The sequence below is a fragment of the Mobula hypostoma genome, chromosome 16 (assembly GCF_963921235.1).
Source record: "Mobula hypostoma chromosome 16, sMobHyp1.1, whole genome shotgun sequence".
Classification (NCBI taxonomy): Eukaryota; Metazoa; Chordata; class Chondrichthyes; order Myliobatiformes; family Myliobatidae; genus Mobula; species Mobula hypostoma.
The window spans coordinates 11,565,238-11,592,920 of record NC_086112.1 but is presented as its reverse complement, the minus strand read 5'-3'; the positions used below and the strand labels follow the sequence as shown (position 1 = coordinate 11,592,920).

The following is a 27,683-nucleotide window of genomic DNA, read 5'->3' as shown; positions in this document are numbered from 1 at the left end:
ATTGAATTTTAAGATAGTAATTGGTGGCATATAGATGCTTTAATAAGGCATTGACTTAGACATTGACTTTAATGTTATTGTGATTCTGGACATTAATACCTCCACAGAATAAGGCAACTGTATCTGTATTGGTACAGTATTTGTGTGAAGATTTCTTTTTAAAATTTATTGATTTATTTATTTACAGAAGGGGTTCCCAACCCTTTTAGCCCTACCATTAACTGAGGGGTCCGTGGATCTCAGATTGGGAACCCCTGATTTAGAGATACAATAGAGAACGGGCCCATTTGGCCCAATGAGCTGCCCAGCAACTCATCTATTTAACCTTTGCCTAATCACAGAACAATTTGCATTGGCTAATTAACCTACTATCCAGTGCGTCTTTGGACTGCGGGAGGCAACCGGAGCACCCGGAGGAAAACTAAGTGGTCGCAGGGAAGAATGTATAAACTCTGTATGTGTGGCATCGGGACGGAACTCTGAACTCCGTCACCCAAGCTGTTGTAGCGTCGCACTAACCCATTTATTCCCACAGAATTAATTCTGGATGAATCTGTCCGATATGGCATGTTAATGATTCTTTTTTGGGATTGAACAGCCCCTTTCACCAGGTGCCAAAGGCTTTGCTTGCTAGCGGGAGAATGGTGATAGTCTACTTTGCTTAAGTTCCCAAACGTTGAACATAATATGCTTTCATAGTCTCTCTTGGACTTCTCAATTGATCAACAGTGGCGATACTGCGGTGGCGCAGAACACCAGGAGTCTGCATTAGCACCGAAGGGATTCTTTTGAGGAAGTAACAGGCAGAAGAGACAAAGGAGAGTTAGTGGATGTTGTTTACTTGGATTTTCAGAAGGCTTTTGACAAGGTGCCACACATGAGGCTGCTAAAAAAGTTAAGGTACTAGCAAGTATAGAAGGTTGGCAGATTGACAGAAGACAAAGAGTGGAAATAAAAAGGGCTGATTCTGGTTGGCTGCCAGTGCCTAGTGGTGTTACACAGGGGTTGGTATTGGGACCACTTCTTTTCACATTATATGTCAATGACTTGAATGATGGAATTGAAGGCTTTGTGGATGATAGGAAGATAGGTCGAGGGGCAGATAATATAGAGGAAGCAGACAGACTGTAGAAGAACTTAGACAGATTGGGAGAGTGGGCAAAGAAGTGGCAGATGGAATATGGTGTTAGGAAGTGTATGGTCATGCACTTTGGTAGAAGAAACCAAAGGGCAGACTATGAAAATTCAAAAATCTGAGTGGCCAAGGGACTTGAGAGTCCTTGAGCAGGATTCCTTAGAAGTTAATTTGTAGGTTGAGTCTGTGGTGAGAAAGGCAAATGCGATGTTTGCATTCATTTCAAGAGGACTAGAATATAAAGGCGTGGATGTAATGTTGAAGCTTTGGTCAGACAACACTTGGAGTATTGTGAGCAGTTTTGGGGCCTTTATCTGCGAAAAGATAATGCTGGCATTGGAAAGGGTCCAGAGAAGGTTCATGAGAATGATTATAGGAATGAAATGGTTAAAGTATGAGGAGCATTTGGCTCTGAGCCTGTACTCACTGGAGTGCAGAAAAATGAGGAAGAATCTCATCGAAACCTATTGTATATTGAAAAGCCTCGATAGAGTGCATATGAAAAGGTTGTTTCCTTTGGTAGGTGGGTCTAGGATGAAAGGCCACAGCCTTGGAATGGAAGGACATCCATTTGGAATAGAGGTGAAGATGAATTTTTTTAGCCAGAGGGTTGTAAATCAGGAGAATTCATTGTCATGGATGGCTGTGGTGGCCAGTATTGAGTATATTCACAGTGGAGGCTGATAGGTTCTTGATTAGTCAGGATATCAAAGGTTATGGGGAGAAGACAGGGGAATGGGGTTGAGAGGGATAATAAATCAGTCGTGATGGAATGGTAGAACAGACTTGATGGGCCAAAATGGCCTAATTCTATGTCCTATGTCTTATGGTCTTATGCGAATTTTATGTCTTTACATTGTACTGCTGCTGCAAATTTCATCATGTATAAGTCAGTGATAATAAGCCTGATTCTGATAAAGGGTCTTTTCCATTCATCAGTGTAAATGCATTCTGGTTGCCACAGGCTGGTAGTTGTACAATATTATCCCTTATTGTCCCATGCTTAGGATGGCAAGTAAAGAGTTAAGTATTCCTTTAATCTGTGTTCATATTGGTCACCTCCTGCCCATTTGCACTTTGGTTTCTGTAGGAAACTGAGAAAGATAGCCTTAGTTTAGCAACTTTTTATATGCAATAGCTTATTGTACATTTTATCAGCTAGGAAAGCAAAGAAATCTGGATGAATTCCTTCACAATGATGACATCTGCAAATGATAATCTTACGTGACACAAGTGATCCCGAATACCAGTAAGCTGCTTTGGCAGGAGTCACTGGTGATATTCTCAACTCCAGAATCCCTGTGGAATGAGCACAAAATCCTAAACTAGTGCTTTGTTTGCTGAGAAAGATCCTCCGTCTGGTTCTCTAGCCTCTGGCAATTGTATAACCTAAACTCTTTGTTGTCCCAGGAGAACAAACAGCTGTACCGTTCCTCCACAGGTGTGACTGTTCATACGCACTCCATTAAACTCTCAAATAAACCTCTGCTCCTTTTGGAGTCCAAGGGAATTATGTTTACAACCCACAATTTTCACCCTTTGTTTTCAGGTGTGCGAAAGTAGGTATTATCTTGGAGAAATCTTTTGCAAATATCTTATCTGAACACATCAGAATCAGGTTTAATTTCACTCTACTGATAAATGTTATGAAATCTGTTGATTTGCAGCAGCAGTATGGAGCAATACATAAAAAGTATACAATAAGAAATATATATATACACATACATATATACACACACACACACACACACAGACTGATAAGTTCGTGGCCTAAGGTAGAAGGAGTTGAGTTATTAACTTCAAACTTTCTGCATGGTCACTGCAAGAGTTGAACTGCACGTGCATGTAACGAGAGCTGCATAACTCATCTCCTTCTACCTTAGGCCACAAACTCATCAATCACCACTGCTGTGGACCCTCTCTGGAGGTCCAAGATCCGTATGCTCCATGACTGCTGGACTAAATGTGTAAATGTAGGAGGGGACTATGTTGAAAAATAAATGTGCCAGGTTTTCTAAAATTGACTCCTTCTACCTTAGGCCATGAAGTTATCAATCACCCCTTGTATATGTGTGTGCGTGTGTATACATATATATAATAAAATTATTCATTATGTACCATGTTGTGTGACATGGGTGATCATGATCTTTTCATAAATTAAATAAGTAGTGCAAAAACAGCAAAAAAAGACCTGTGTTCATGGCTTCACGGTCCATTCAGAAATCTGATGGTGGAGTGGAAGAAGCTGTTTCTCTACACTGAGTGTGGCCCCTGTTCCTTACCTCCTCCTTGATGGTAACAATGTGAGGAGGGTATGTCCTGGGTGATGTGGACATACAAATATAAGAAATAGATTCTGTATAGATTTTTATATTGAAAATCACACTGCAGCTACTCATTGAGATTACAGCAGCCCGAGGTGTTGGTGCATTTATTGACATAGAGGCAGATCTGATAAATTCCATGTTGCCGAGCAACAAGTCAAACATTAACTTGTTGCTGATCTATTAATGTAAAATACTTTATTATACTTTATTAAACCAGAGTCTGAGAGCACAGATTGTTTTCCCGTGGTGGGACTTGGAAATCCGTTCAAACTACAGGATGACAGCAGTTTTATAAAAGGTCAGATTTAGGTGAAATTTGGTTTTGCATTTACTGTTATATGTACAGTTTGACTACCATATGTGAGGTCTTCCTTGCAGTAAAAAGATTTCTTATTCTTGTGCATTCCTTATTCCTTGGAATCAGAATCAGGTTTAATATCACTGATACATCTCGGGAAATTTGTTGTTTTGCGGCAGCAGTGCAGTCCAAGACATAAAAAATACCATAAATTGCAATTAGAAATATATACAGTATAAAAAATTAAATGAGTACAAAAAGAGAGCAAAAATAGTGAGTTAGTGTTGAGAATTCTGATGGTGGAGGGGTAGAAGCTGTTCCTAAGACATTGAGTGTGCCTTCGGGCTCTTCCTCCCTGATGGTGGTAATGAGAAGAGAGCGTGTCCTGGGGAGGGACGGTCCTTAATGTCCCAGGTGGCAGGCGCCGGAGTCGTTCGCTTTCCTTTGTTCAATTTAAATGCCAGCCCAGATAGACTGAAGAGACAGAGTGTCAGGATCCGACGTGAGAGCCAATTTCGCTCGCTCTCCGCGATGGTCACTCCTCTCTCCATGGCGCCGAGGCTCTGAAGGCTGCCCCGGCTGCGGTGTTCCGTGCCTGCTAATATGTTGAACTGATAAGCAAGGCTATGGGCCTACTCTGGGCTGCAGTCGGGTTCAGAATGCTGTTGTTCACTTTAATTGCTTGCATGATTTGCATTTTCTTCCCTTTCTCTTGCGCGCTGGGTGTTGGTCTTTTATTTTTTTTCATTAATTGGGTTCTTTCATGTTCCTTGCTTTGTGGCTGCCTGTAAACAAACTAATTTCAAGGTTATATAATATATATATTCCTTGATAATAAATGGACTGTGAATAGATGTACTTTGAATAATGGATGACACTTTTGAGACATCGCATTTTGAAGATGCCCTTGATACTGGGGACACAGGATGGAGCTGGCTTTGCTGACAGGGTTTGAAACCCTCGGCAGCCCTTTGCTTCACAGTCTGTGTGCCTTATTGGTGTTTGTGTCACAGACCTGACTCCAGTTCCAGCAAACTGTTCCTAGTCCAAGTCTCCATGGAGAACAGGTGTTCATCTGCACTACACCTTCCACTACAGGTGTTCCTCATGGGTGCCAGGAACAGGCACAGTCTGGGGGGGGGGGGGCAGAAATGTGAGCAGACAGAGCTCTGTGAATTCCTAAACACAAATTCAAGCTGACGAAACCTCACTGGGGATTTATACTGTCTCTGCCGCACAGTGTTTGACTGGCTGCCATAAAAATTGCCCACCCACCTTGAGACAGCATAAAACTTCCTACATCGAGTTGTACAACAATGATTTCCCCAGGAGGACCAGCAAAGGGGGGGGGGGAGGGGGTCTGAACTGTTCCGAAATGTTTAACAGCTCTCATTGAAGCAGTAATTCTGCACATATTGCAGTCTATTAATATTTATTAGCTGCTCTGTATTCTGCAGAGAGCTGACAAGAGAACCCCATGGTGATGTGCCATAGCCAAGTCAAGCTGCTCCTTTTCTCTGAGCACAAGTCAAGGGTTAAACACAGGAGCATGAGTGCTTCATAAAACTTAGAACATCCCACCACAGTTCAGGCTCTTCAGCCCATGATGTTTGCCAGTCTTTAAACCAAGATCAATCTCATCTTTCCCTCCAACAGAGCCCTCCATTTTTCTTTCATCCATGTGCTTATTTAAGAGTTTCTTAAAAGCCCCTAATGTATCTGTCTCTACCAACACCCCTGGCAGAGCGTTCCACACTGTGTAAGAAATGTAACTCTGACATCCCCCTGTACAAGGGGTTCCCAACCTGGGGTCCTCGGATCCCTTGCTTAATGGTATTGGTCCATGGCATAAAAATGGTTGGGAACCTCTGCCCTACAATCGCCTTAAAATTATGCCCCCATGTATTCACCATTTCTGCCCTGGGAAAAAGTCTTGATCTACACCTCTTATCATCTTGTACTCCTCTATCAAGTTACAGATATAGATACACAGATGTTTTAAAAACAATCAATAATATTTACAAGTGCATTGCATTTACATTCCTTACATTCAGAGTCAATGCTTTCAGCACTCTAGTATTACATTCCTACACATCCACTTTGCTGCCCCCACTCATGAGGCTCCCAGCAGCGGCACTGAGGACCTTCCTCCCCATATCCGGCCTTCCCTGCCCAATGGCGGAAGAAACCTCTACTGTGGTCCTTCCCCACCAAGCCCTCGTGGTGGCTGCACCATACACAGACACTTCGGGTACAGATTCACCCAGTTGCAAAGGCAGGAACGTGCTTTGGTTGGAATTGGGTGCATGCTATTGTAAGGTCTTCATTACAGTTAGGTTAGGGTCACTGCTCAAATAATAACTTCCTTTATTTATCTGTGGATGCCTGCAGCAAAAAATAACAAGGTAGTATATGGTAACAGATGTATAAAAGTCTTAGACAGACAGAAACACACACACACACACACACACACACACACACACACAGAGATAGGGTGCCTGAGACTTTTGCACAGTACTGTATATTATGTCTTTCCAGTTACCAGATAACACTTGAGTATTACTGAGCTAACACAAAGCTCAGTCCTCTCATTTCTGCTTCCCAACCACCTTCCTATTTTAAACAATGTACAGTACTATACTTTGATAATAAATTTACTTTTGAACTTTGCAAAAAAGGAGAGATGTTAAATCAAATTGTAACGATGCCTTATAGTCTCCATTTTTTATCTCAACAGTCCTTTATAAACAATGTTTTCATTAATGAGGCACCAGTCATCCGCTTATTAGAGCCAACTTGTCAAATCTTGCTAACTTGGGGTGGCACCGTAGTGTAGCAGTCAGCATAATGCTTTACAGTACTGCTGACCCAGGTTCAATTCCCGCTACTGCCTGTAAGGAGTTTGTACATTCTCCTTGTGACTGCATGGGTTTCCTCCGGGCGGGGGGGAGCTAGTGCCCATGATGGAGCTGGAAGGGGTACCCAGTCTTTTTTATGCCGTGTAACATGGCAGCAGGTTCAAGGGTTTGGTGAGTGAGATAGAAGACACTGACTACAAATAAGCATATGAATCATTTACTTACAAACAGTAAAACATTTAAGTTTCCCCCAAGTTACGCAAACTGCAAAACTAAATATTCAACAAACAGATACTTAGCCAAGAGTGCAAGTCTGGAACAAACTTTCCCAAAGGTTCCTCGGCACTGGTCACGATCTCAGTGTGAAGAGGAGTGCTGGAGACGAGGAAAGAAACTGAGCCTCCTGCACCTGCTATTATTAAACCTGAGGTGCTAGAAACCAGACACCGGTACTGTGGCACACAAGGCGATCAATGGGAAAGAGCTGCTGCATCCTTCAAACGGGCCAATTTGAGGACTGGTACGATGGAAGCGGCTTTCGACTGACAGATAAACTAAACCCCACATCACAGCCATAGACCCATACCATTAACTGAGGGGTCTGTAGACTCCAGGTTGCCCTGGAGCTTTTTCAGTCCTCTGCGTTGGTGCCTCCTTACCAATTAGAATGCTCTCCATGGTACATTCCTGAGATCCACAATTAATTCTTTGATCTGACGGATGCTGAGTGCAAGCTTGTCGTTGCAATACCACTCCACCAGCTGATCTAACTCCCTCCTGTACTCCTCCTTGTCACCATCTGAGATTCTACCACTGGGAAATCGGAAAGGTTTCGAGAGTGAAAATTGAACTTAGAAACAATTCAACCAAGATATTATTTAAAATAAGAATCTGAATTGCAGATCAACCACAGTTTCTTTAAAAAAAATGCCAGCGGATGTGGCCAATGTGGATTTGATTGAAACATTTGGGCTGAACGGCCTAATTCTGCTCCTATGCCATATGGTTTTCCTTCATTGCCGTAGGTGGCTGTGGAGGCCAAGTCATTGGGTATATTTAGAGCAGAGGTTGATGGGTGCTTGATTAGTCAGGGCATCAAAAGCTATGGTGAGAAAGCCAGGAGAGTGGCAATGAGAGGGATGGTTAGAGCATTGGCTGATTGGTAGGAGGTAGCGAGTGGGAATAAAAGGATCCTTTTCTGGTTGGCTGCCAGTGACAAGTGAAGTTCCACAGGGTTAGTGTTGGGAACCACTTCTTTTCATGCTGTATATCAATGATTTAGATGATGGAATAGATGGGCTTTGTTGCCCAGTTTGCAAATGATGCGAAGATTGGTTGAGGTGCATGTAGTGTTGTAGAAACAGGAAGGCTGCAGGTTTGGAGAATGGGCAAGAACATGGCAAATGAAATATAATGTTGGAAATGCGTGGTCATGCACTTTGGTAGTAGAAATAAATGTGCAAACTATTCCCTAAACTGAGAGAAAATCTGAAAACTTGCAGGTAGAGTTGGTGGTGAGGAAGGCAAATGCAATGTGAGCATTCACTTTGAGATGTCTAGAATATAAGAGGAGGGGTGTGATACTGAGGCTCTATAAGGCACTGGTGAGACCTCACCTTGAGTATTGTGAACAGTTTTGGCTCCTTATCTAAGAAAAGATGTGCTGGCTTTGGAGAGGGTTCAGAGGGCATTCACAAGGATGATTCCGGGAATGAAAGGGTTATCATATGAGGAATGTTTGATGGCTCTGGGCCTGTACTCACTGGAATTTAAAAGGATGGGAGGGGGTCTCATTGAAACCTTTCGAATGTTGAAAGGTGTAGATGTGGAAAGGATGTTTCCTATAGTGGGGGAGTCTAGGACAAGAAGGCGTAGCTTCAGAATAGAAGGTTATCCATTTAAAACAGAGATGCAGAGAAATTTATTTAGCCAGAGGATGGTGAATTTGTGAAATCTATTTCCATAGGCAGCTGTGGAGGCCAGGTCATTGGGTGTATTTTAAGCAAAAATTAATAGGTTCTTGATTGGCCACACCATCAAAGATTATGGGGAGAAGGCCAGGGAGTGGGGCTAAGGAGGGAAAAAAAAAGGATCAGTCATGATGGAGTGGCGAAGCAACTCGATGGGCCAAATAGCTTAATTCTGCTCCTTTGTCTTATGGTCTTAAATCAGCCATGATGGAACGGTGGATCAGACTCTATGGGGTGAATGGCCTAATTCTGCTCCTATATCTAATAGTCTTATTTAAGAGAAGTTTGGGTAAGTACATGGATGGGACTAGTTTGGAGGTATATGGTACGGGTGCAGGTAGCTGACTAGGCAGAAGAACAGTTGCACATGGACTAGATGGGCTGAAGGGCATGTTTCTGAACTAATACTCTATGCCTCTATAATATTCAGTTTACAGCAGATGCAAACTATTTTTGGTCGCAAAGTTTCAAACATGGCTTCTTCCTACTACCTTTCCAGTCTGGCCGGAAACATCAACTGTTTATTCATAACCATAGGTGCTGCCTGACCTGAGATGCTCCAGCAATTAGTGTGTGTTGCTCTTGATTTCCAGCATCTGCAGAATCTTTTGTGTTTATAAAACATATATTTTAGTTTACTAAAAACACAGCTTGAGTAAGTTTTGCATTTCTGAGTTGCTAGTAGACTCTTTATTGGTTGCTTTAGGAGACGAAGCAGTGAATTTTCCGCTAATTCAGCACTTGCTTCGCTACAGGTATAGACAAAAAGAGAGACGTGATATCCATTTATTTATGAAATCTCTTTGGTAGACAGCTCCAGGCATATTCCCTGCTGGGGTCTGTTAATCCTTCACTGTAAACAAACTTAAATATGAATGAATTAAGTCCTGCACAAAGAAGCCAAGGGCAATGGCGGTGTACAGGAGGCCCCAAACTTTAAATGAAGTATGAAACAAAAACCTTCTCTCTTTCCCAGCATCTCAGGACCAACAGAAAGAATTGCCCTCAAGCAAAATAAGCCTTGTCATTTTCCATCCATCAACAGGTTAATCAGCCAGTCCAAATGATCCTGTTCTTGACTTTTACTTTTGAAAGTGCCTTATTCATAGTTTGCGCTTGATGCAAATGAATGCTTTGTTTCATACAATGTGTGTATTTAAATAAATTAAGCAATGTTGGTTCATTATTGGCATCTTACAATGAACAATTCAGTCAAACAGGATGCAAATTGAAAATCATTAACATATGCGACATAGGTGGCCTTGCACCCAAACTGACCCCCAACCTCTTTTTAAAATTATTTCAGATGTTTTGAATTTTAGATCTTGTAGGGATTCAATAGATGATTCCTTGGCTACTCTGATGGGTATAGTTGAGCCGTGCTTCTTTACTGCTGTACCCTCTCCACCCAGGACTATGCGACGAGGCACAGCTCAAATGCGATTTATAAATTTGCTGACGATACAACTAGTGTTGGCAGAATTTCAGATGGTGACGTGAGGGTGTACTGGAGTGAGATATACCAGTTGAGTGGTGTTACAGCGCAATGTATGTAAGACCAAAAAAATGACCGTGGGCTTTAGAAAGGGTAAGATGAGGGAACACACACCAATCCTCATAGAAGAAGCAGAGATGGAAAGAGTTGGCGGTTTCAAGATCTTGGGTGTCAATATCACTGAGGATCTAACCTGGTCCCAACAATTTGATGCAGCTACAAAGAAGGCACGACATCGGCTACCACATTTCTTTATTAGCTTGAGGAGATTTGGTATGTTACCAAAGACTTTTGCAAATTTCTACAGATGTATGATGGAGAGCATTCTAACTGGCTGCATCACCATCTGGTGTGTGTGTGTGTGTGTGTGTGTGTGTGGGGGGGGGGCTACTGCACAAGATCAAAATAAGTTACAAAGAGTTGTAAACCTAGTCAGCTCCATCATGCGCACTAGCCTTTGTAGTATCCTGGACATCTTCAAGGAGCAGTGCCTCAAAAAGGCGGCACCCATTGTTAAGGGCTCCCATCACCCAGGAAGGAGGTACAGAAGCCTGAAAGCACACACTGAAATGATTCGGGAACAGCTTCTTCCCCTCTGCCTTCCAATTTCTGAATGGACGCTGAACCCATGAACACTAGCTCACTACTTTTTTTAAATTTCTGCTTTTGTACTACTTATCTAATTTCACTAGTTACCATACATACAGTTTATATATATATATATACTTAGATGAAAGAAAAGTGGAGGATTGTATGGGAAGGAGCACTAGATTGATCTAGGAATAGGCTTATGTAAGTTGGTGCAACATCGTGGACCAAAAGCTCGATATCATACTGTACTGCTTTTTGGTTTATGTTCTTAAGTGTTGCAATGAGAGAATGCACTTACTTATAATTTCACTGGGTGAATTGGGTGCAACAATTATTTCTATGATGTTTTGCTGATGGCGGGGTGGAGACACGTCTCTACCACAGGAGGTGTAAGGTGCTCCTTCCCTCTGCTAGCCTGCAGGTCACCCTTGGGCAAGGGGTAGCACCTGCTTAACCCACCCCTACCCGATCAGGGTCACATGAAGCCATGGGAGCAGGTGGCGGATGGTCGTATGAGCAGCTGTTGCACATCACAAGTCCTGGTTATGCGACCACTGATGCCAGGCAGACAATCTCTGAACAGTATTGATAATGGCTGTGGTCACCTGTCTTGTAAAGACACTGAGCAGAAGGTGGCAATGGCAAACCACTTCTGAAGAAAAATTTGCCAAGCACATCATGGTCATGGAAAGACCATGATCGTCCACGTCATACGACACAGCACATGATGATGATGATGATATTTTAATGGACGGAGGTGAAGCTGTTTGTTTACTAACACAACACTGTTGAACTGACGTAAAGTTTGAGATTTCCACAATTCCACGGTGTGACATGTTCTGGAAATCATGGCACTCTGATAGATTCGAGCTCCTCTACAGAGTCTGTTACTTTGCACCGCTCTCCAAAGCATTTAAGGGAGAGTCATGAATTTGCCATGGTCAGATATTACAAACTATACTTTCATTAAAGTACCCTCAGACCCTGCATACTTTATACTTTATACTTTATTGTCGCCAAACAGTTGATACTAGAATGTACAATCATCACAGCGATATTTGATTCTGCACTTGCCGCTCCCTGGATTACAAATCGATAGTAAATATTAAAAATTTAAATTATAAATCATAAATAGAAAATAGAAAAATGGAAAGTAAGGTAGGGCAAAAAGACCGAGAGGCAGGTCCGGATATTTGGAGGGTATGGCCCAGGTCCGGATCAGGATCCATTCATCAGTCTTATCACAGTTGGAAAGGAGCTGTTCTCAAATCTGGCCATACGAGTCTTCAAGCTCCTGAGCCTTCTCCCGGAGGGAAGAGGGATGAAAAGTGTGTTGGCTAGGTGGGTCGTGTCCTTGATTATCTTGGCAGCACTGCTCCAACAGCGTGCAGTGTAAAGTGAGTCCAAGGATGGAAGATTGGTTTGTGTGATGTGCTGCACCGTGTTCACAATCTTGTGCAGCTTTCGGTCTTGGACAGGACAACTTCCATACCAGGTTGTGATGCACCCTAAAAGAATGCTTTCTACGGTGCATCCATAAAAATTAGTGAGGGTTTTAGGGGGCAGGCCCGCAGAGCTACGCCGCAGAGTGCTGATTCTTTACAACACAGTTATTCAATTATTTTATTGAAATTTTTTTTAAATGACAGAAATTCATTCCAAACTTAAAACTTCTCAAGAGTGGGCACCATTGAGGTAACCATTCAATCAGCCAATGAGAGCACTTTACATACACTCTGAGCCACTGCGATCACGTATGTATTAGTTCATGCTCTGCCTTCCCCACGTGTGCAAACATTCTTGCCCCTTGCCATTTCATTCCTTTTTTTTTCACCCATAATGTCTGGAAAGCAGCCTGCCACTTCCAGTGATGTTAATGATGGTGACGTTGAAGAGTTACTGCATTCTCGTGGTGACAGCCTTAATAACGAAGAGCATTGAGAACTGGCAGAGCAAAGCATCCCGGGCGAATCTGAGGACACGGATGGAGAAGAAGAAACACCAGCAAGAAACCTCGCCACAAAATTCCCCAGCACTGGCACCACCATGATCAAACGAATCATGGACCGGCTCATCAATAATGACCCTGACTGGGAGTGAAGTAATAAGGCAAAGAGGGGTGTCCTCGACATGATTTCTTGCCACCGAGAACTGCTTCATGAGTGGAAACTTAACCAAAGGCAGTCAAAACTTGATGTCTTCTTGAAGAAGAGGCCCCAGTTAGAGGAGGAGCCACAGTCTGGTCCCTCCTCTACGATGTAAGGACCAACTGCTTCCCTTTGCTGCTGCTGCTGTGATGTGTTACTGCTCCACTGACGCATAGATTAGACCTATCTGTGTGTCTGTTACTCCACAAATTACTGGGTATACATAAAATAATATATCATATATTTTGGTTTGGTTCCCTTTTATCAGCACACATCTTCATTTACACAATATTATAATATCTCCACATGGTGCTGATTTATATAATGCTTCACCTTCGAGCAACACGTCCTCAGCATCAAGTGGTGTCTGAGTGTATTGCAAAGTGACCTGACAAAGATTTGTGAAGCGTGGTGTAAGTCTTTATTATTACTAACAGAATGCTCTAAAATCTTACTATTTAAAACTAGAATCAGGTTGAATATCACTGACATATGTCATGAAATGTGTTTTGTGGTGGCAGTACAGTGTATTAAATGGAAGCTAAATTACAATAGAAATATGTATATCTACAATTTTTTATTAAATAAGTAGTGCAAAAAGAGAGAAAATATATATAAATATCCTCAAACAGTATTTAAAATAATACAACTTTTGTTCGTAAAATACTTCTTTGTGTTATTTCAATTTCTGCCTTATTCTTTTCCTTCATGGTTTGCTCTCAGTAAGAATTGGCTGGTAAGTGAGAATGGTGAAGAAGCTATTGCTAGAAGATAAGGCTTCTTAGAGAATGGTGCCCGAGAACAATTGGTCAGCAAGGGGATGTCTACATTGTGGAGTATCACAGCTTCATTTGATTATCATGGTTCAGGTGACTGTCTCCGCATGATATCAAAATAGCACCAGACATGATTATGGACTACACACAAAAAACTAGAGGAGCTCAAAGTTTGAAGCAACTTATTATCAAAGTATGTATACTTTATTCAACCTCAGCAGGTCAGGCAGCATCCATAGAAAGGAATAAAGAGTTGATGTTTCATAGAAACATAGAAAAACTACAGCACAATACATGCCCTTCAGCCCACAATGTTGTACCGAACATGTACTTACTTTAGAAATTACCTAAGGTTACCCATAGCCCTCTATTTTTTGAGCTCCATTTACCTATCCAGGAGTCTCTTAAAAGACCTATCGTATCCACCTCCACTACCATCGCCAGCAGCCCATTCCATGCACTCACCGTTCTCTGAATAAAAAACTTACCCCTGGCATTTCCTCTTTACCTACTTCCAAGCACCTTAAAACTGTGCCCTCTCGTTTTAGCCACTTCAGCCCTGGGAAAAAGCCTCTGACTATCCACATGGCCAATACCTCTCATCATCTTATACACCTCTATCAGGTTACATCTCATCCTCTGTCGCTCCAAGGAGAAAAGACCAAGTTCACTCAACCTATTCTCGTAAGGCATGCTCTCCAATCCAGACAACATCCTTGTAAATCTCCTCTGCACCCTTTCTGTAGTTTTCACATCCTTCCTGTAGTGAGGTGACCAGAACTGAGCGCAGTACTCCAAGTGGGGAAGACTAGGGTCCTATATAGCTGTAACATTACCTCTCAACTCTTAAACTCAATCCCATGGTTGATGAAGGCCAATGCCCCATATGCCTTCTTAACCACAGAGTCAACCTGCGCAGCAGCTTTGAGTGTCCTATGGACTTTGACCACAAGATCCCTCTGATCCTCCACAGTGCCAAGAGTCTTACCCATTAATACTATATTCTGCCATCGTATTTGACCTACCAAAATGAACCACCTCTCACTTATCTGGGTTGAACTTCATCTGCCACTTCTCAGCCCAGTTTTGCATCCTATCAATGTCCCGCTGTAACCTCTGACAGCCCTCCACACTATCTACAACACCCCCGACCTTTGTGTCATCAGCAAATTTACTAACCCATCCCTTCACTTCCTCATCCAGGTCATTTATAAAAATCACAAACAGAAGGGGTCTCAGAACAGTTCTCTGAGGCACAGCACTGGTCACTGACCTCCATGCAGAATATGACCCATCTACAACCCACTCTTTGCCTTCTGTGGGCAAGCCAATTCTGGATCCATAGAGCAATGTCCCCTTGGATCCTACGCCTCCTTACCTTTCCAATAACCTTATCAAATTCCTTGCTAAAATCCATATGCACTACGTCTACTGCTCTACCTTCATCAGTGTGTTTAGTCACATCCTCAAACAATTCAGTCAGGCTCGTAAGGCATAATCTGCCTTTGACAAAGCTATGCTGACTATTCCTAATCATATTATGCCTCTCCAAATGTTCATAAATCCTGCCTCTCAGGATCTCTTCCATCAACTTACCAATCACTGAAGTAAGACTCACCGGTCTATAAATTTCCTGGGCTATCTCTACTCCCTTGAATAAGGGAACAACATCAGCAACCCTCCAATCCTCTGGAACCTCTCCCATTGATGATGCAAAGATCATCACCAGAGGCTCAGCAATCTTCTCCCTTGCCTCTTACAGCAGCCTGGGGTACTTCTTGTATGGTCCCGGGGACTTATCCAACTTGATGCTTTCCAAAAACTCCAGCACATCCTCTTTCTTAATGTCTATATGCTCGAGTGATCCCTACAATCGGCAAAATCCTTTTCCGTAGCGAATACTGAAGCAAAGTATTCAGTAAGTACCTCAGCTATCTCCTCTGTTTCCTTACACACTTTTCCACTGTCACACTTGATTCGTCCTATTCTCTCACGTCTTATTCTCTTGCTCTTCACATACTTGTAGAATGTCTTGGGTTTTCTTTAATCCTGCCTGCCAAGGCCTTCTCACGGCCCCTTCTGGCTCTCCTAATTTCATTCTCAAGCTCCTTCCTGCTAGCCTTATAATCTTCTAGATCACTACCATTACCTACTTTTTTGAACGTTTCATAAGCTTTTCTTGTCTTCTTGACTAGATTTTCAACAGCCTTTGTACATCATGGTTCCTGTACCCTACCATCCTTACCCTGTCTCATTGGAACGTACCTATTCAGAACGCCATGCAAATATCCCCTGAACATTTGCCACATTTCTGCCGTACATTTCCCTGAGAACATCTGTTCCCAATTTATATTTCCAAGTTCCTGCCTGATAGCTTCATGGTTCCATCAGGATTCAAACGGTCTGAGGCACCAATGGAACCCTATTCCTCTCCATAGATGTTGCATGCCTTACAGAATCCCTCCGGCATTTTCTATGTGTTACTTTGGATTTCCAGCAACTGCAGAATCTCTTGTGTGTATCATGTTCTCACTTGGTAATCCTTGTATCGCAGCAGTCCAGGGAAAAAGAATTTTGGTCCTACAGATTTCACAAATCTCTACACAAAAATTTTGAGGTATAGAATATCATTCACTCTCTGGAAATTTTGCAAGAAGGAAAAGGTCAATAAATAAACACAAAATTTATTTTTTTCCATCTTGCATTTCTTGACACACATGCCAACAATGTGGCTTTGCCTTCTGGAATGCTGCGACACATGCAGATCCCTATCTGGGAACAAGGTCCCTCCCTACAGTAAGGGTTGCAATGTACAATTGTCTTTTGTAAAGAAATCTGGATGTTTATCGCAAACTTTCCAAATTACAGCACTCTGCTGCTACCTTTTCATTTAAGACAAAATAATTCCAAATTTTATCCCTTGGAGTGTGGGAGAATGAGGGGAGATTTGATGGATGTACACAAAATCATGAGGGGTAGAGATTCAGTAAATGCAAGTAGGCCTCTTTCACTGAGGGTTGGAGAGATCAGAACCAGAGGTCATATGTTAAGTGTAAAGGGTGAAATGTTTTAAGAGTAACATGAGTGGGATCTTCACTTTGTGAAGAGAGTGTGGAACAAGCTTCCGGAGGAAGTACTGGATACAGGTTTGATTTCACCATTTAAGAGATATTTGGATAAGTACATGGATGGGAGGGCTATGGTCTGGGTGTGGGTTGAATGGAACTAGGCAGAATACTAGTTTGGTATGGTCAAGATGTGCCAAAGGGCCTGTTTCTCTACTGTAGTGTTCTGAAAGCTCTATGACTCTTCTAGATAATGCAATCGCTTAAATTAATTATAAATCTTCTTCAATTTTCCCTAACATTTTTAAAACAGTTCCTCTTAAATCGATGATTCATATTGGAAAAGATTACATGGACAATGGACAAAGTATTTTCCTTATTTGGTCTCACGTCGTTGAATGTGTCTGACCTGTGGCTTTGAGGAACCAATGAGTGGGAAAGCTGGCCTGACTCTGAGCCAATGTCATCTTCATTGAATTTCTGTTGCAATCTTGGCACACTGCCTTTCATAATTCAAACTATTGTGTGCAGGAATTGGGATGCTATGTTGAAGTTGTTTAAGACGTTCGCGAGACCTAATTTGGAATGTTATGCGCAGTTCTGGTCACCTGCCTCCAGGAAAAATATCAATAAGATTGAAAGAGTACAGAGAAAATTCAGAAGGATGTTACTAGGACCTGAGGACCTGAATAATAGAGAAGCTTTTGAATAGGTTTTAACTTTATTCACTGGAGTGTAGGAGGGTGAGGAGAGATTTCACAAAGGTATACAAAATTATGAGGGGGATAAATGCAAGTAGGCTTTTTCCACTGAGGTTGGGTGAGACGAACTAGCGATCATAGACTAAGGGTGAGAGGTGAACTATTTAAGGGGAAAATGACTGTGAGCTTCTTCACTCAGAAGCTGGTGCAAGTGTGGCACAAGCTGCCGGTGGAAGTGTGGATGCAGGTTCCATATCAACACTTACGAGAAATTTGTACAAGTACATGGAAGGGAAAGTTATGGAGGGCTGTGATCCAAGTATTGGCTATTGGGACTAAGTCGAATAATAGTTTAGAACAGACTTGATGGGCGGGTGGGCCTTTTTCTGTGTAGTGCTCAAGCTACACTTGGAGCTGACCTGGATAATAAGGAAAATTAGGAAATGCTTCTCAACATTTATCAAACTTTGGAGGTGTAGCTACAACGAAACAATAATCCTATGGATGTTAGAGGAAAGGCAGAGGGCAGACAGAATAGCTAATCTTTGCTTGTCATTGTCTTTCTAATATTGCATAATCCTAGAGACAGGTAAAAGCAAATAGCACTGCACAGACATCCCACCCTGCAAAAACTCATTTCAGGGAGGTAGCACCATCAATTTGCGGGAGACTTCCGGGAGAGGTGGGATGTCTGCAATAGAGTAGCTCCTTAGCAGCTGGCCAGCTAGTTTAAATAATGTTAGCTTTGCTAATGAACGAATGACACCTGTTAAACTCACCTCAACATATCTTTTACAGACTTAACCCACCATGGGCAATAGAAAAGTCACTGTTGAAAACAGTGCAGCGAGCAACACTGTCATTATTTTGACCCCTATTAGGCAGGGGTACACTTTAGTGTAATCTGGGGTGACGTACGTTTTATATTTTTTTGGAACACTCTGCCATGGCGCGCTCTTGCTCACGCGTGCTCTCTCTCTCTCGTGGTCGCTCACGCGCTCTCTCTCTCTCTCGTGGTCGCTCGCGCGCTCTCAAGCGCTCTCGCTTGCTTTCTCGCTCGCTCATTCTCTTGCTCGCTCTCTCTGTTTCTCACTCGTGCTCTCCCTCTCTCTCTCTCTCTCGCACGCTCTCTCTCGTGGTCGCTCTCGCGCTCTCTCTTGTTTTTCTCTCGCTCGCTCTCAAAAAAATTGATTTCCGCGATATTGTATATAATTTGCGGGCATCAGGGAGCCACTATTAATATGCGGGAGAGTCCCGGAAGTTCCGGGAGAGGTGGGATGTCTGCATTACAGCGCAGTACAGACCCTTCAGCCCACAATGTTGTGCTGGCCTTTTAACCTACTCTAACATCAATCTGATCCTTCTCTCTCCCATACCTCTCTATTTTTTTTAATCATCCTTGTGGCTATCTAAGAGTTTCTTAAATGTTCCTAATATGTCTGCCTCCACTACCACCTTTCACAGGGCATTCCATGTGCCCACCACTTTCTGTGTAAAGAACTTCACTCTGAAATCCCCCTATACTTTTCTCCAATCATCTTAAAATTATGTCCCCCTGGTGTTAGTCATCCCCTCCTCTGCCTATCCACTCAATACATGAAAAGTAACTCTGAGTTCCTATTCACTTTTGTTTTGGAAAAACAATTGAAAGACTGCAAATAGTAGATTTTCTGTAATTGTCAAACAGAGTCCTCTTCAGAAATGTAGTTAAGAAGGAAAGGATTCTGCCGTAGACAGCCAGGCATGGGTTAAACTTGCTCTGAGTAGTGAGATTTATTGACAGGTTAAGTCACCAGCCAGCCATTTCCTCCATTTAATTCCGAGCCTGAGGCTTAAAGGAAAGAGCTGATGTGATTATCTGGGAACCACCAACCTCATATTGAAGGCTTTTCTGATGTTAGGGCTTTGTAGTGTCCTGTTACAGAGCAAACATGTCTTTAAATTCTGCTTCATCCCATCTGTGGCAGTAGGTTGGTTGGTCGCATTATTTAGATGATTTAGACACCTGAATTTAAAGTTTAGATTTTCTCACTTTTAAAGTGATTCAGTACAAAATACTTATACAATTAACAACAGTTAATTAAAGATTAAACTATTGGCCCATATAAATGATAACATATGATTAAGGACCCTGGATTAGGAAACGTGTCTTTTGAGGATAGGTTGAGCATGGTAGGGCATTTCTCTTTGGTGTGAAGGTAGATGAGGGGGGATTTTTTTGGCTTCTACAAGATTATGAGATATATAGATAGAGTGGACATATAGAGACTTTTTCCCAGGTCAGAAATGGCTAATATGAAGGGGCATACTTTTAAGATGATGAGGCATAGGGAGGATGTCAGTGGCAAGTTTTTTTACATAGAGAATGATGGGTACGTGGAACATCTTGGACTGAAGGACCTGTACTGCACTGTAGTGTTCTTTGTTCTATAACTTGTAGTATTGAATAATGAAGTGGTCTTAAAGATTTGAACAAATGGCAGTAGATTGAATCTTCACAGCTGGAGTTGGTGATTCTCCTCAGAGTAGCCATTGATGCAGCCATTAAAGAGCAGCCAGTCTTAGAATTCCATGCATGCATTAGCAAATATAGAGATATGAGATTTGGATTGCCAGATGGGGCTGTGTCCTTCTGTTGATGGACTGCACATGGAGTTCCACAGAGAGAACCTTTCTTGTCCAACATCATGCTCGGGAGCTGACAATCAGATCCCAAGACAAAGGATCTGGGAATCCATAATCTCAGTGAGGGCTCTGTGTGTGTGGAATTGGAGGCAAAGGGAAAGACAATCTTTAATTCTTATTTTAGTTTAACTTTTTAATTATTTCTGAGCATTTTCTTTTTAAGTGTTCTTTCAAAATGCTTCAATACTTCCTAATTTTATTTTGATATTTTAAAATAATAATTTCCCGAAATCTTACAAACTTTCAAATATTTTGAATGAAGCAAAATTGGAGTTCAGTGACTAGGATGGAGCAAGCTTGATTTTAAGTCATTATCACAGTAGGAGTGTTCTACCTGATAACAGAGTCCTGCACTGACAAAGTACATATATGCCAACATATTTTACTTTGAGGTTAATTTTCTTGCAGATATTTACAGGAGAATAAAGAAATGCAATATAATTTATGAAAAAAACTATACATAAGGAAAGTCTGACAAACAACCAATGTGTAAAAGATCATAAACAGGGAAAATATAAAAATTAAATAACATGAATTGTAGAGTCCTTGAGCGTGAGTCCATAGGTTGTGGTATCAGTTCAGAGTTGAGATAAGCGAAGTTATTACCCTGGTTGATGGTTGAAATGTAATAACTGTTTCTGAACCTGGTGGTGTTGGACATTAGGCTTCTGTACCTTCTACCAGATGGTAGCGTGGGAAGTGAGCCTGGCTTAGGTAGTGGGGGACCTTGATGATGGATGCTGCTTTCTTGTGGCAGCATTCTGTGCAACTGTGCTCACTGACAGGGAAGGCTTTGGCTGTGATGGACTGGGTTGAATCCACCACTTTCTGAAGACTTTTCTGTTCCTCACATTGGTGTGTCTCCAGACCAGAATGTGATGCTATCAGTTAAGATGCAGGCAACTGGTCCCTGTAACTTGGATGGAAAGATTCCTTGAAGATACTCCCACTTAAATATGACATCAGCTTAGGTGGTGCGGTGGGGGTGGAACTGTCTTCAGGTTAAAAAAAAAATCCAGTTCAATTCCTACCGTTGTGTGTAAGGAGTTCGTAAGTTCTCCCTGTGATCTCGTAGATTTCCCCCAGGTGCGCTGGTTCTTCCCACATTCTAAAGGCATACAGATTAGGGTTAGAAAATTGCGGGCATGCTTTATTGGCATTGTAAAACATTATGCTAGCTGCAGCTGAGCAAATGAACACAGATAGGATTAGATTCCTGAAGCATTTAGCCCGCCTGAGATAAAATAACCTGATATCCCGGGCTAAACAATAAGCAGCCAGAAACCTGTAAATTCTTTACCTGCTTTTTCCACAAAATATTATTAACTTTTAAGATTACTGTAAGTACTTGTAAACACCAAAGGAGTAATGCAGAAATATTACAATATGAAAATAGCAGAACTTAATATAAACTAATATATTATTGAAAAGGATTGTACAAACCTCAGCACAATGTTGTTATGTTGAGGGAGCTCAGGTTGAAGTTAAATATGCTTTATTTGGGGCAATCAGAATCAGGTTTATTATCACTAACATGTCATGAAATGTGCTGTTCTGCTGCAGCTGTACAGTGCAATACATAACCTGTACAATAAATTATAGTAAGAAATACAGTGGACTCCGGATAATTGGGCCATTGGTTAATCGGGGCAGATACTTATTTGGGACAACCCTTAAAGAACAAAAACTAATTGAAAAAATAGCCGGATTTTCTTTGTTTATTTGGGACAGGAAACTGTTGCCGAACAGTTTCCAACTAGTGTCAGTCGTGTGCACCTGTGTGGCCGTTAGACAAAACATTATGCGTAGAGTGAACAATTTTTAAATAGCGTCAGTTGCATGTGCTTGTATTCAAAAAGCAGTGGTTTTGTCACTGAGCGTTGGTGAGAAATAAAGAGTAAGACAATTTAGATAGTTTTGCTCACCGTGGTTTCAAGCATTCAGGCTTGGAGATGCGAGAAATGGTCAGGAGTGAAAATGAAATGATTCCACCACTTCAACAAGTTGGGAACTATGAAGAATTTGAAGGTATCCACAATCACCTTGAATGTTACAATGAAAATGAAGATTTTCAGGATAGAAAAGTTTCTAACTAATGCCGGTCATGTGCATTTGTGTAAAATTAGACACTACACCGTGCTTAGAGTGAACAGTTTTTAAATAGCACCAGTTACGTGTGCTTATATTATGCTATTTATTTGGGCTGGCTGATACCGAATAAAAAAGCAATGAGTTTAGACAGTACTATATGCAGGAAGGCAATGAAGGCAGTCCATTATCTGTACTGGTGTCTGCACTGATTTTATTCATTTATAGTTAATCAAAAGAACACAGCAGAGTATGAATTTCTCTGTTGATAACTATTACCAACTAATACACTGTTCCATGGTACTGTAGTTAAACTGGCAGTATTCTAATTTGTTCTGTATTCAATTTAAATACATAATTTGTTGCTCCGTTAAACAGTATTTTGTCTTTTTTGAACTATTTCCATGAAACTTCGGCTAATTGGTACGGCCACTTAATTGGGCCAAAGTGCACTGGTCCTGATATCCCCCAATTAATTGGAATCCGTTGTATATGCGAAAAATAAATAAGTAATGCAAGAAACAGTGAGCTAGTGTTCATGGGTTCGTTGGTCAGGCAGAAATCTGATGGTGGGTGGGGTGGGGGTGGTGAAGAAGCTGTCCTTAAAACATTGAGTGTGTGACTGCAGGCTCCTATACCTCCTCTCTGATTCTGATGATGTTTATGAAAAGAGGACGAATCCCAGATCGTGAGGGTCGTTTGTGATGGATACCACTTTCCTTAGGCATCACTATTGGAAGATGCCCTCTACGGTAGGGAGGGTTGTGCCCAGGGTGGAGCTGCGGGCAGTGGAGTTGGGAATTGTTTTAACGAGAAGGAATTTGAGTTGAAATTTATCTCCAATGTGATGTCACAATAGAATAGGCTGGAGGATGTGTAACATCTCTCTTGTGTTAAGCTGTTCCCTGTAGCATTTTCTTAATTCACTGTCACATTCAATTCACTGTCACATTCCATGGGCTCTTGCTGAGCGTTGTTACAAAGTCATTGGAAGCTCCCTTCTGGAAAGTGCTAGAGGGTAATAAAACATCATGCCATCTTAAAAGTTTCCTCCCCCAGGCCGTTAATCTGATCAACCATTCCAGTTAGCCCCCATCCCCTCAATGCTCTGCAATGTAAACACTTTAAACTACTTTTTGTAATACTGTTAAATTGTAACTAATGCTGGTATTTATGTATTTATGCACATTTTATTCCATATCCATACTTTCTAATTGTTCAGTGCTGTTTTTTGTTGAATGCTGTGCCAACACATCACAGTAAGTTTCTAATTCATGTAAATGTACTGTACATGGCAAACGAAGTTGATCATTGATGAAGGATCTCAGCCCAAAACATCAACTGTTCATTCCCTTTCCATAGACGCTGCTTGACCTGCTGAGCTCCTCCAGCATTTTGTATGCATTACACTGGATTTCCAGCTACTGCAGTGTGTCTTTCGTCCTTAATCTCTTTGCGTTAGGTTGCTTCTGTGGAGGAATAAACACCATTACTGTGTCAGGTCAATTACCTTTAATCACAGCTTAATATGGAGTGGTAATCCGTCGGAGGCTAGAAAGAATTACTTCCTGGTCCAGAGCACTGAACGCCCCAATTGAAGGACCAGGCAATTACTATGAGAGAATATCGAATTCTGCTTGTAAAACAGTTCCTTCTCTAACAAAGGTGTAAGGTGCTCAAAGATTCAAAGTAACATTATTATCAAAGCGTGCATATAGAATACAACTCTGAGATTTGTCCTCCCACAGACAACCACAAAATAAAGAAACACCGTGGAACCAATTCAACTGTAATGCTGTTAAGAATTTTACCGCTATGCTGTAGATATTTCATTTCAGCAGTTCTGTAAGGACAGTCTGTTCTGATTTCAACCTGTTTGGGTTTGACCTAAGATAGCAGGCTTTGTTGTTCAACTTAGGAATGTTGTGTCTGCCAATCAGGATGGTGGAATTGGGGAAAGGTTCTGGAGAACGCTGGGCGGAGAAGTTTTTGTGACGGACTGTGGTGTGGGTCGAGGTCTTTATGGCGGGAAATGGGAGAAGACAGGAAGGATGATGGCTGAGAATGCTGTCCCTGTTGCCCAAGGTGCTTTGGGCTGATGAATGGCTTCAAGGAGGAAGGACCTATACTTCCATGGGGCGCCCATTTGTTCGAGATGGATTTCAAACGATGTTTGGAAGGTGGTGTGTTTCACATAGACTGAGGGTCCAGTGCATGAGTTGTAGACAACTTCAAGATGAACTCCAACTATGTGCACATTTGGACTGGGTTAACTAATGGGCCCTTTCAAATTTTTTTTACTTTTCCTTTTTTACGAACTGTTCAATAAAGCTGACATTCGTAAATTTACTTTCTTTATGATTGTATGCAGTGTACGATCTGTTATTTCCTGCCGACGACTAATTGTATAGGGGCAATTATTCACACAGTATTCATGCAGACCGGGGTTTGGGTGTGCGAGACACCCCAATCTCTCGGGTTTGGTGGGTCACAAGTCACTTCTACCCTAGATGTACGAAGCCCGAGAAAGGCGGTTTTCTCATCGCTGAGCGAGAGCTAACAAGCCGCATCTATAGAGGTGCCTGGTGAAAGGGGTTTCACAAGAAAACACTAAGCACCCAATGTGCGATAAAAGAGTAAATTGCTCAAACGGCAAAAGGCAAACGAACGATACATAGAATATCAAACATCGAACCAGGAGTCCAGTAGTATTCAGATCTCTTTTCTTCCGCGTGCCTGTAGATCACCCTTGGGCAAGGTGTAGCACCTGCTTAGCCCCCCGATCAGGGTCATGTGAAACCATGGGAGTAGGTGATGGATGGTCGTATGAGCAGCTGGTGCACATCACAAGTCCTGGCAATGTGACCACTGACGTCAGGCAGACAATTTCTGAAGAGTATTGATAGTGGTTGGGGGGGGGGGGGGTCACCTGTCTTGTAAAGACACTGCCCCAAAGAAGGCAATGGCAAACCTCTTCTGCAGAAAAATTTGCCAGGAACTATCATGGTCATGTAAAGGCAATAATCGCCTACGTCATAATGATGATGGTGATTATAAAGTAATCGAACCAGAAGCCCCAGTAACATTATGGACTTCAATAAATAGTTAAAAAAAAATTACGAGTCTCTTCTTCTTACAGAGCATAGCAGCACATGTCAATTATTAGCTGCAATTACAGAGCAAGAACTAAAATTTCACTTGGAGATGCTTTTTATCTGAGTAATTTGATGTCTGTTATACCATCTAATTTTTGTCACAGCCATGTCAAGCCCACTTAGTTGTGACATCTGAAAGGAAAAGCTTAGTGGGATTAGTAGTGTCCTCGGGCTGTGCTTTAGAATGTGAAGGAACAGGCCTGGCCTGCCAGTCTTTTGTATGGAAAAATCTGAAGTTCAGGGGGGTGGCTCCAGAATATGCCTCTTGATTACAAGCCTCAATCAGCAAGGTTACCTTTCCTCCTCCTGAAGGAAAAAGTGAGGCAGAAATTCATCCTGGTTCCTGGTGCTGAAGATGTAGTTTAGTACCAGCTGCATACTGGAGTCTGTTATTGAAGTTCAGTTCTGTCAAAGTCAGAAATGACATGGAGCTAAAAACTGAGCCAAACCTTATTGTATGCTTAACGTTACAAATCAAGGGCTGATTTATTCCCTGTCAAGTTTGCCTATTTTGACTGGACTACTATACTTGCAGAGGCCTCTAAGGTTTCTAGAATTTGCAATCATTCGCTGATTTAATTATTTTTGTTCATTTCTTAACCGATTAGGGATATTTGAGATTTTCAGATGGGCACATGGATACAAGAAAAATAAAGCGTTATGGGGGAAAGGATTAGGTTTGGTTTGCGTAGGTCAGCACAACACCATAAGCTGAAGGGCCTGTACTGAGCTGCACTGCTCATGTTCTATGTATTTAGTGCTATTTGCTTTAAATGTGTCCTGATGAGGTTGTGGACTAGGGTGCTAAACGTGGATCCCTGGAGATCTGTGTTCCATTCAAGGCTTACCCTGCATTTATATATTCTCCGCTTTCTTATATTTTTCTGCTTATAAACTCAGTGGCCACTTTATTAGGGACCTCCTGTCCCTAATAAAATGGCCAGTGAAAGTGCGTTTCTAGTCTGCTGCCGTCGTAGCCCGTCCGCTTCAACATGTTGTGCTTTAAAGATGCTCTTCTGCACACCACTGTTGTAATGCCTGGTTCGTTGAGTTACTGTTGCCTTCCTTTCAGCTTGAACTAGTCTGGCCATTCAAAGTAAATTTATTATCACAGTACATACACAAACCTGAGATTAATTTTCGTGTGGGACTACTCAATAAATCCATAATAGAATAAAAACCATAATATAATCAGTGAAAGACCACATGAACTTGGGTGTTCAACCAGTGAGCAAAAGACAACAAGCTCTGCAAATACAAAAAGAAAGAAGTAATAAATAAAGAGAACATGAGATAGGCTGGGGAAACATTTCAATGATGGTACAAGTGAAACTGAGTGAAATTCTCTTTGGTTCAAGAGCCTGATGGATGAAGGGTAATAACTGTTCCTGAACCTGGTGGTGTGATTCTTGAGGTTCCTGTACCTTCTTCCCAATGGCAGCAGCGAGAAGAGAGTATGAACTGGATGGTGGGGGTCCCTGGTGATAGATGCTGCTTTCCTGCAACAATGCTTTTTGTAGATGTGCCCAGTGGTGGGGTGGGTTTTACACATGATGGACTAGATTGTATCCACTACTTTTTGCAGTATTTTCCATTCAAGAGTACTGGTGTTTCCATACCAGGATGTGATGTAGTCAGTCAATATACTCTCCACTACAGATCTATAGAGGTTTGTCAAAGTTTTAGATGTCACGCTGAATCTTCGCAAACTCTTTGAGGCGCTGCCCGGCTTTCGTCGTAATCGCACTTATGTGCTGGGTCCAGGACAGGTCCTTCAAAATAACAACACAGAGGAATTTAAAATTGCTGACCCTCTCCACCTCTGATCCCCCGATGAGGAGAGGCTGATGGACCTCTGGTTCCCTCCTCTTGATATGGCTCTTTGAACTTGCTGACGTTGAGAAAGAGGTCATTTCTGTGGCACCACTCAGTCAGATTTTCAATTTCCCTCCTACAGGCTGATTTGTCACCACTTTTGATTCGGCCAGTGTCAGCGGTGTTGTCAACAAACTTGACACTCTCATTAACAAGGCATTTTTGCTTACAGAACTGCAGCTTACTGGATGTTTTTTGCACCAATCAGTAAACTTTAGAGACTGTTGCATGTGAAAATCCCAGGCAATCAACTGTTTCTCAATAATCTGATTTATAAAAGCAAACTTGTCAAAAGCTTCCTTACAGCCTATCTACCTGTGACACGTCTGTTCCATGTAAAACCCCTATGATTGCTATAAGATTTACAGGATTTAAATTCCTGGGTGTGACTATTTCACAGGACCTGTCCTAGACCCAGCAGGTAAGTATAATTGTGAGGAAAGCACAGAGGTGCCTCTACTTCCTTAGGAGTCTTGGAGATTTGGCGTGGCATCTAAAACTTTGACTAACTTCCATT

At 41.9% G+C, this 27,683-nt stretch overlaps 1 protein-coding gene across 5 annotated transcripts in view; it reads left to right on the top strand.

The window, feature by feature from the left end:
• The window catches only part of LOC134357221 (versican core protein-like), a 207,601-nt gene that overhangs the window by 104,857 nt on the left and 75,061 nt on the right, over positions 1–27,683 (top strand). The window lies entirely within an intron of this gene.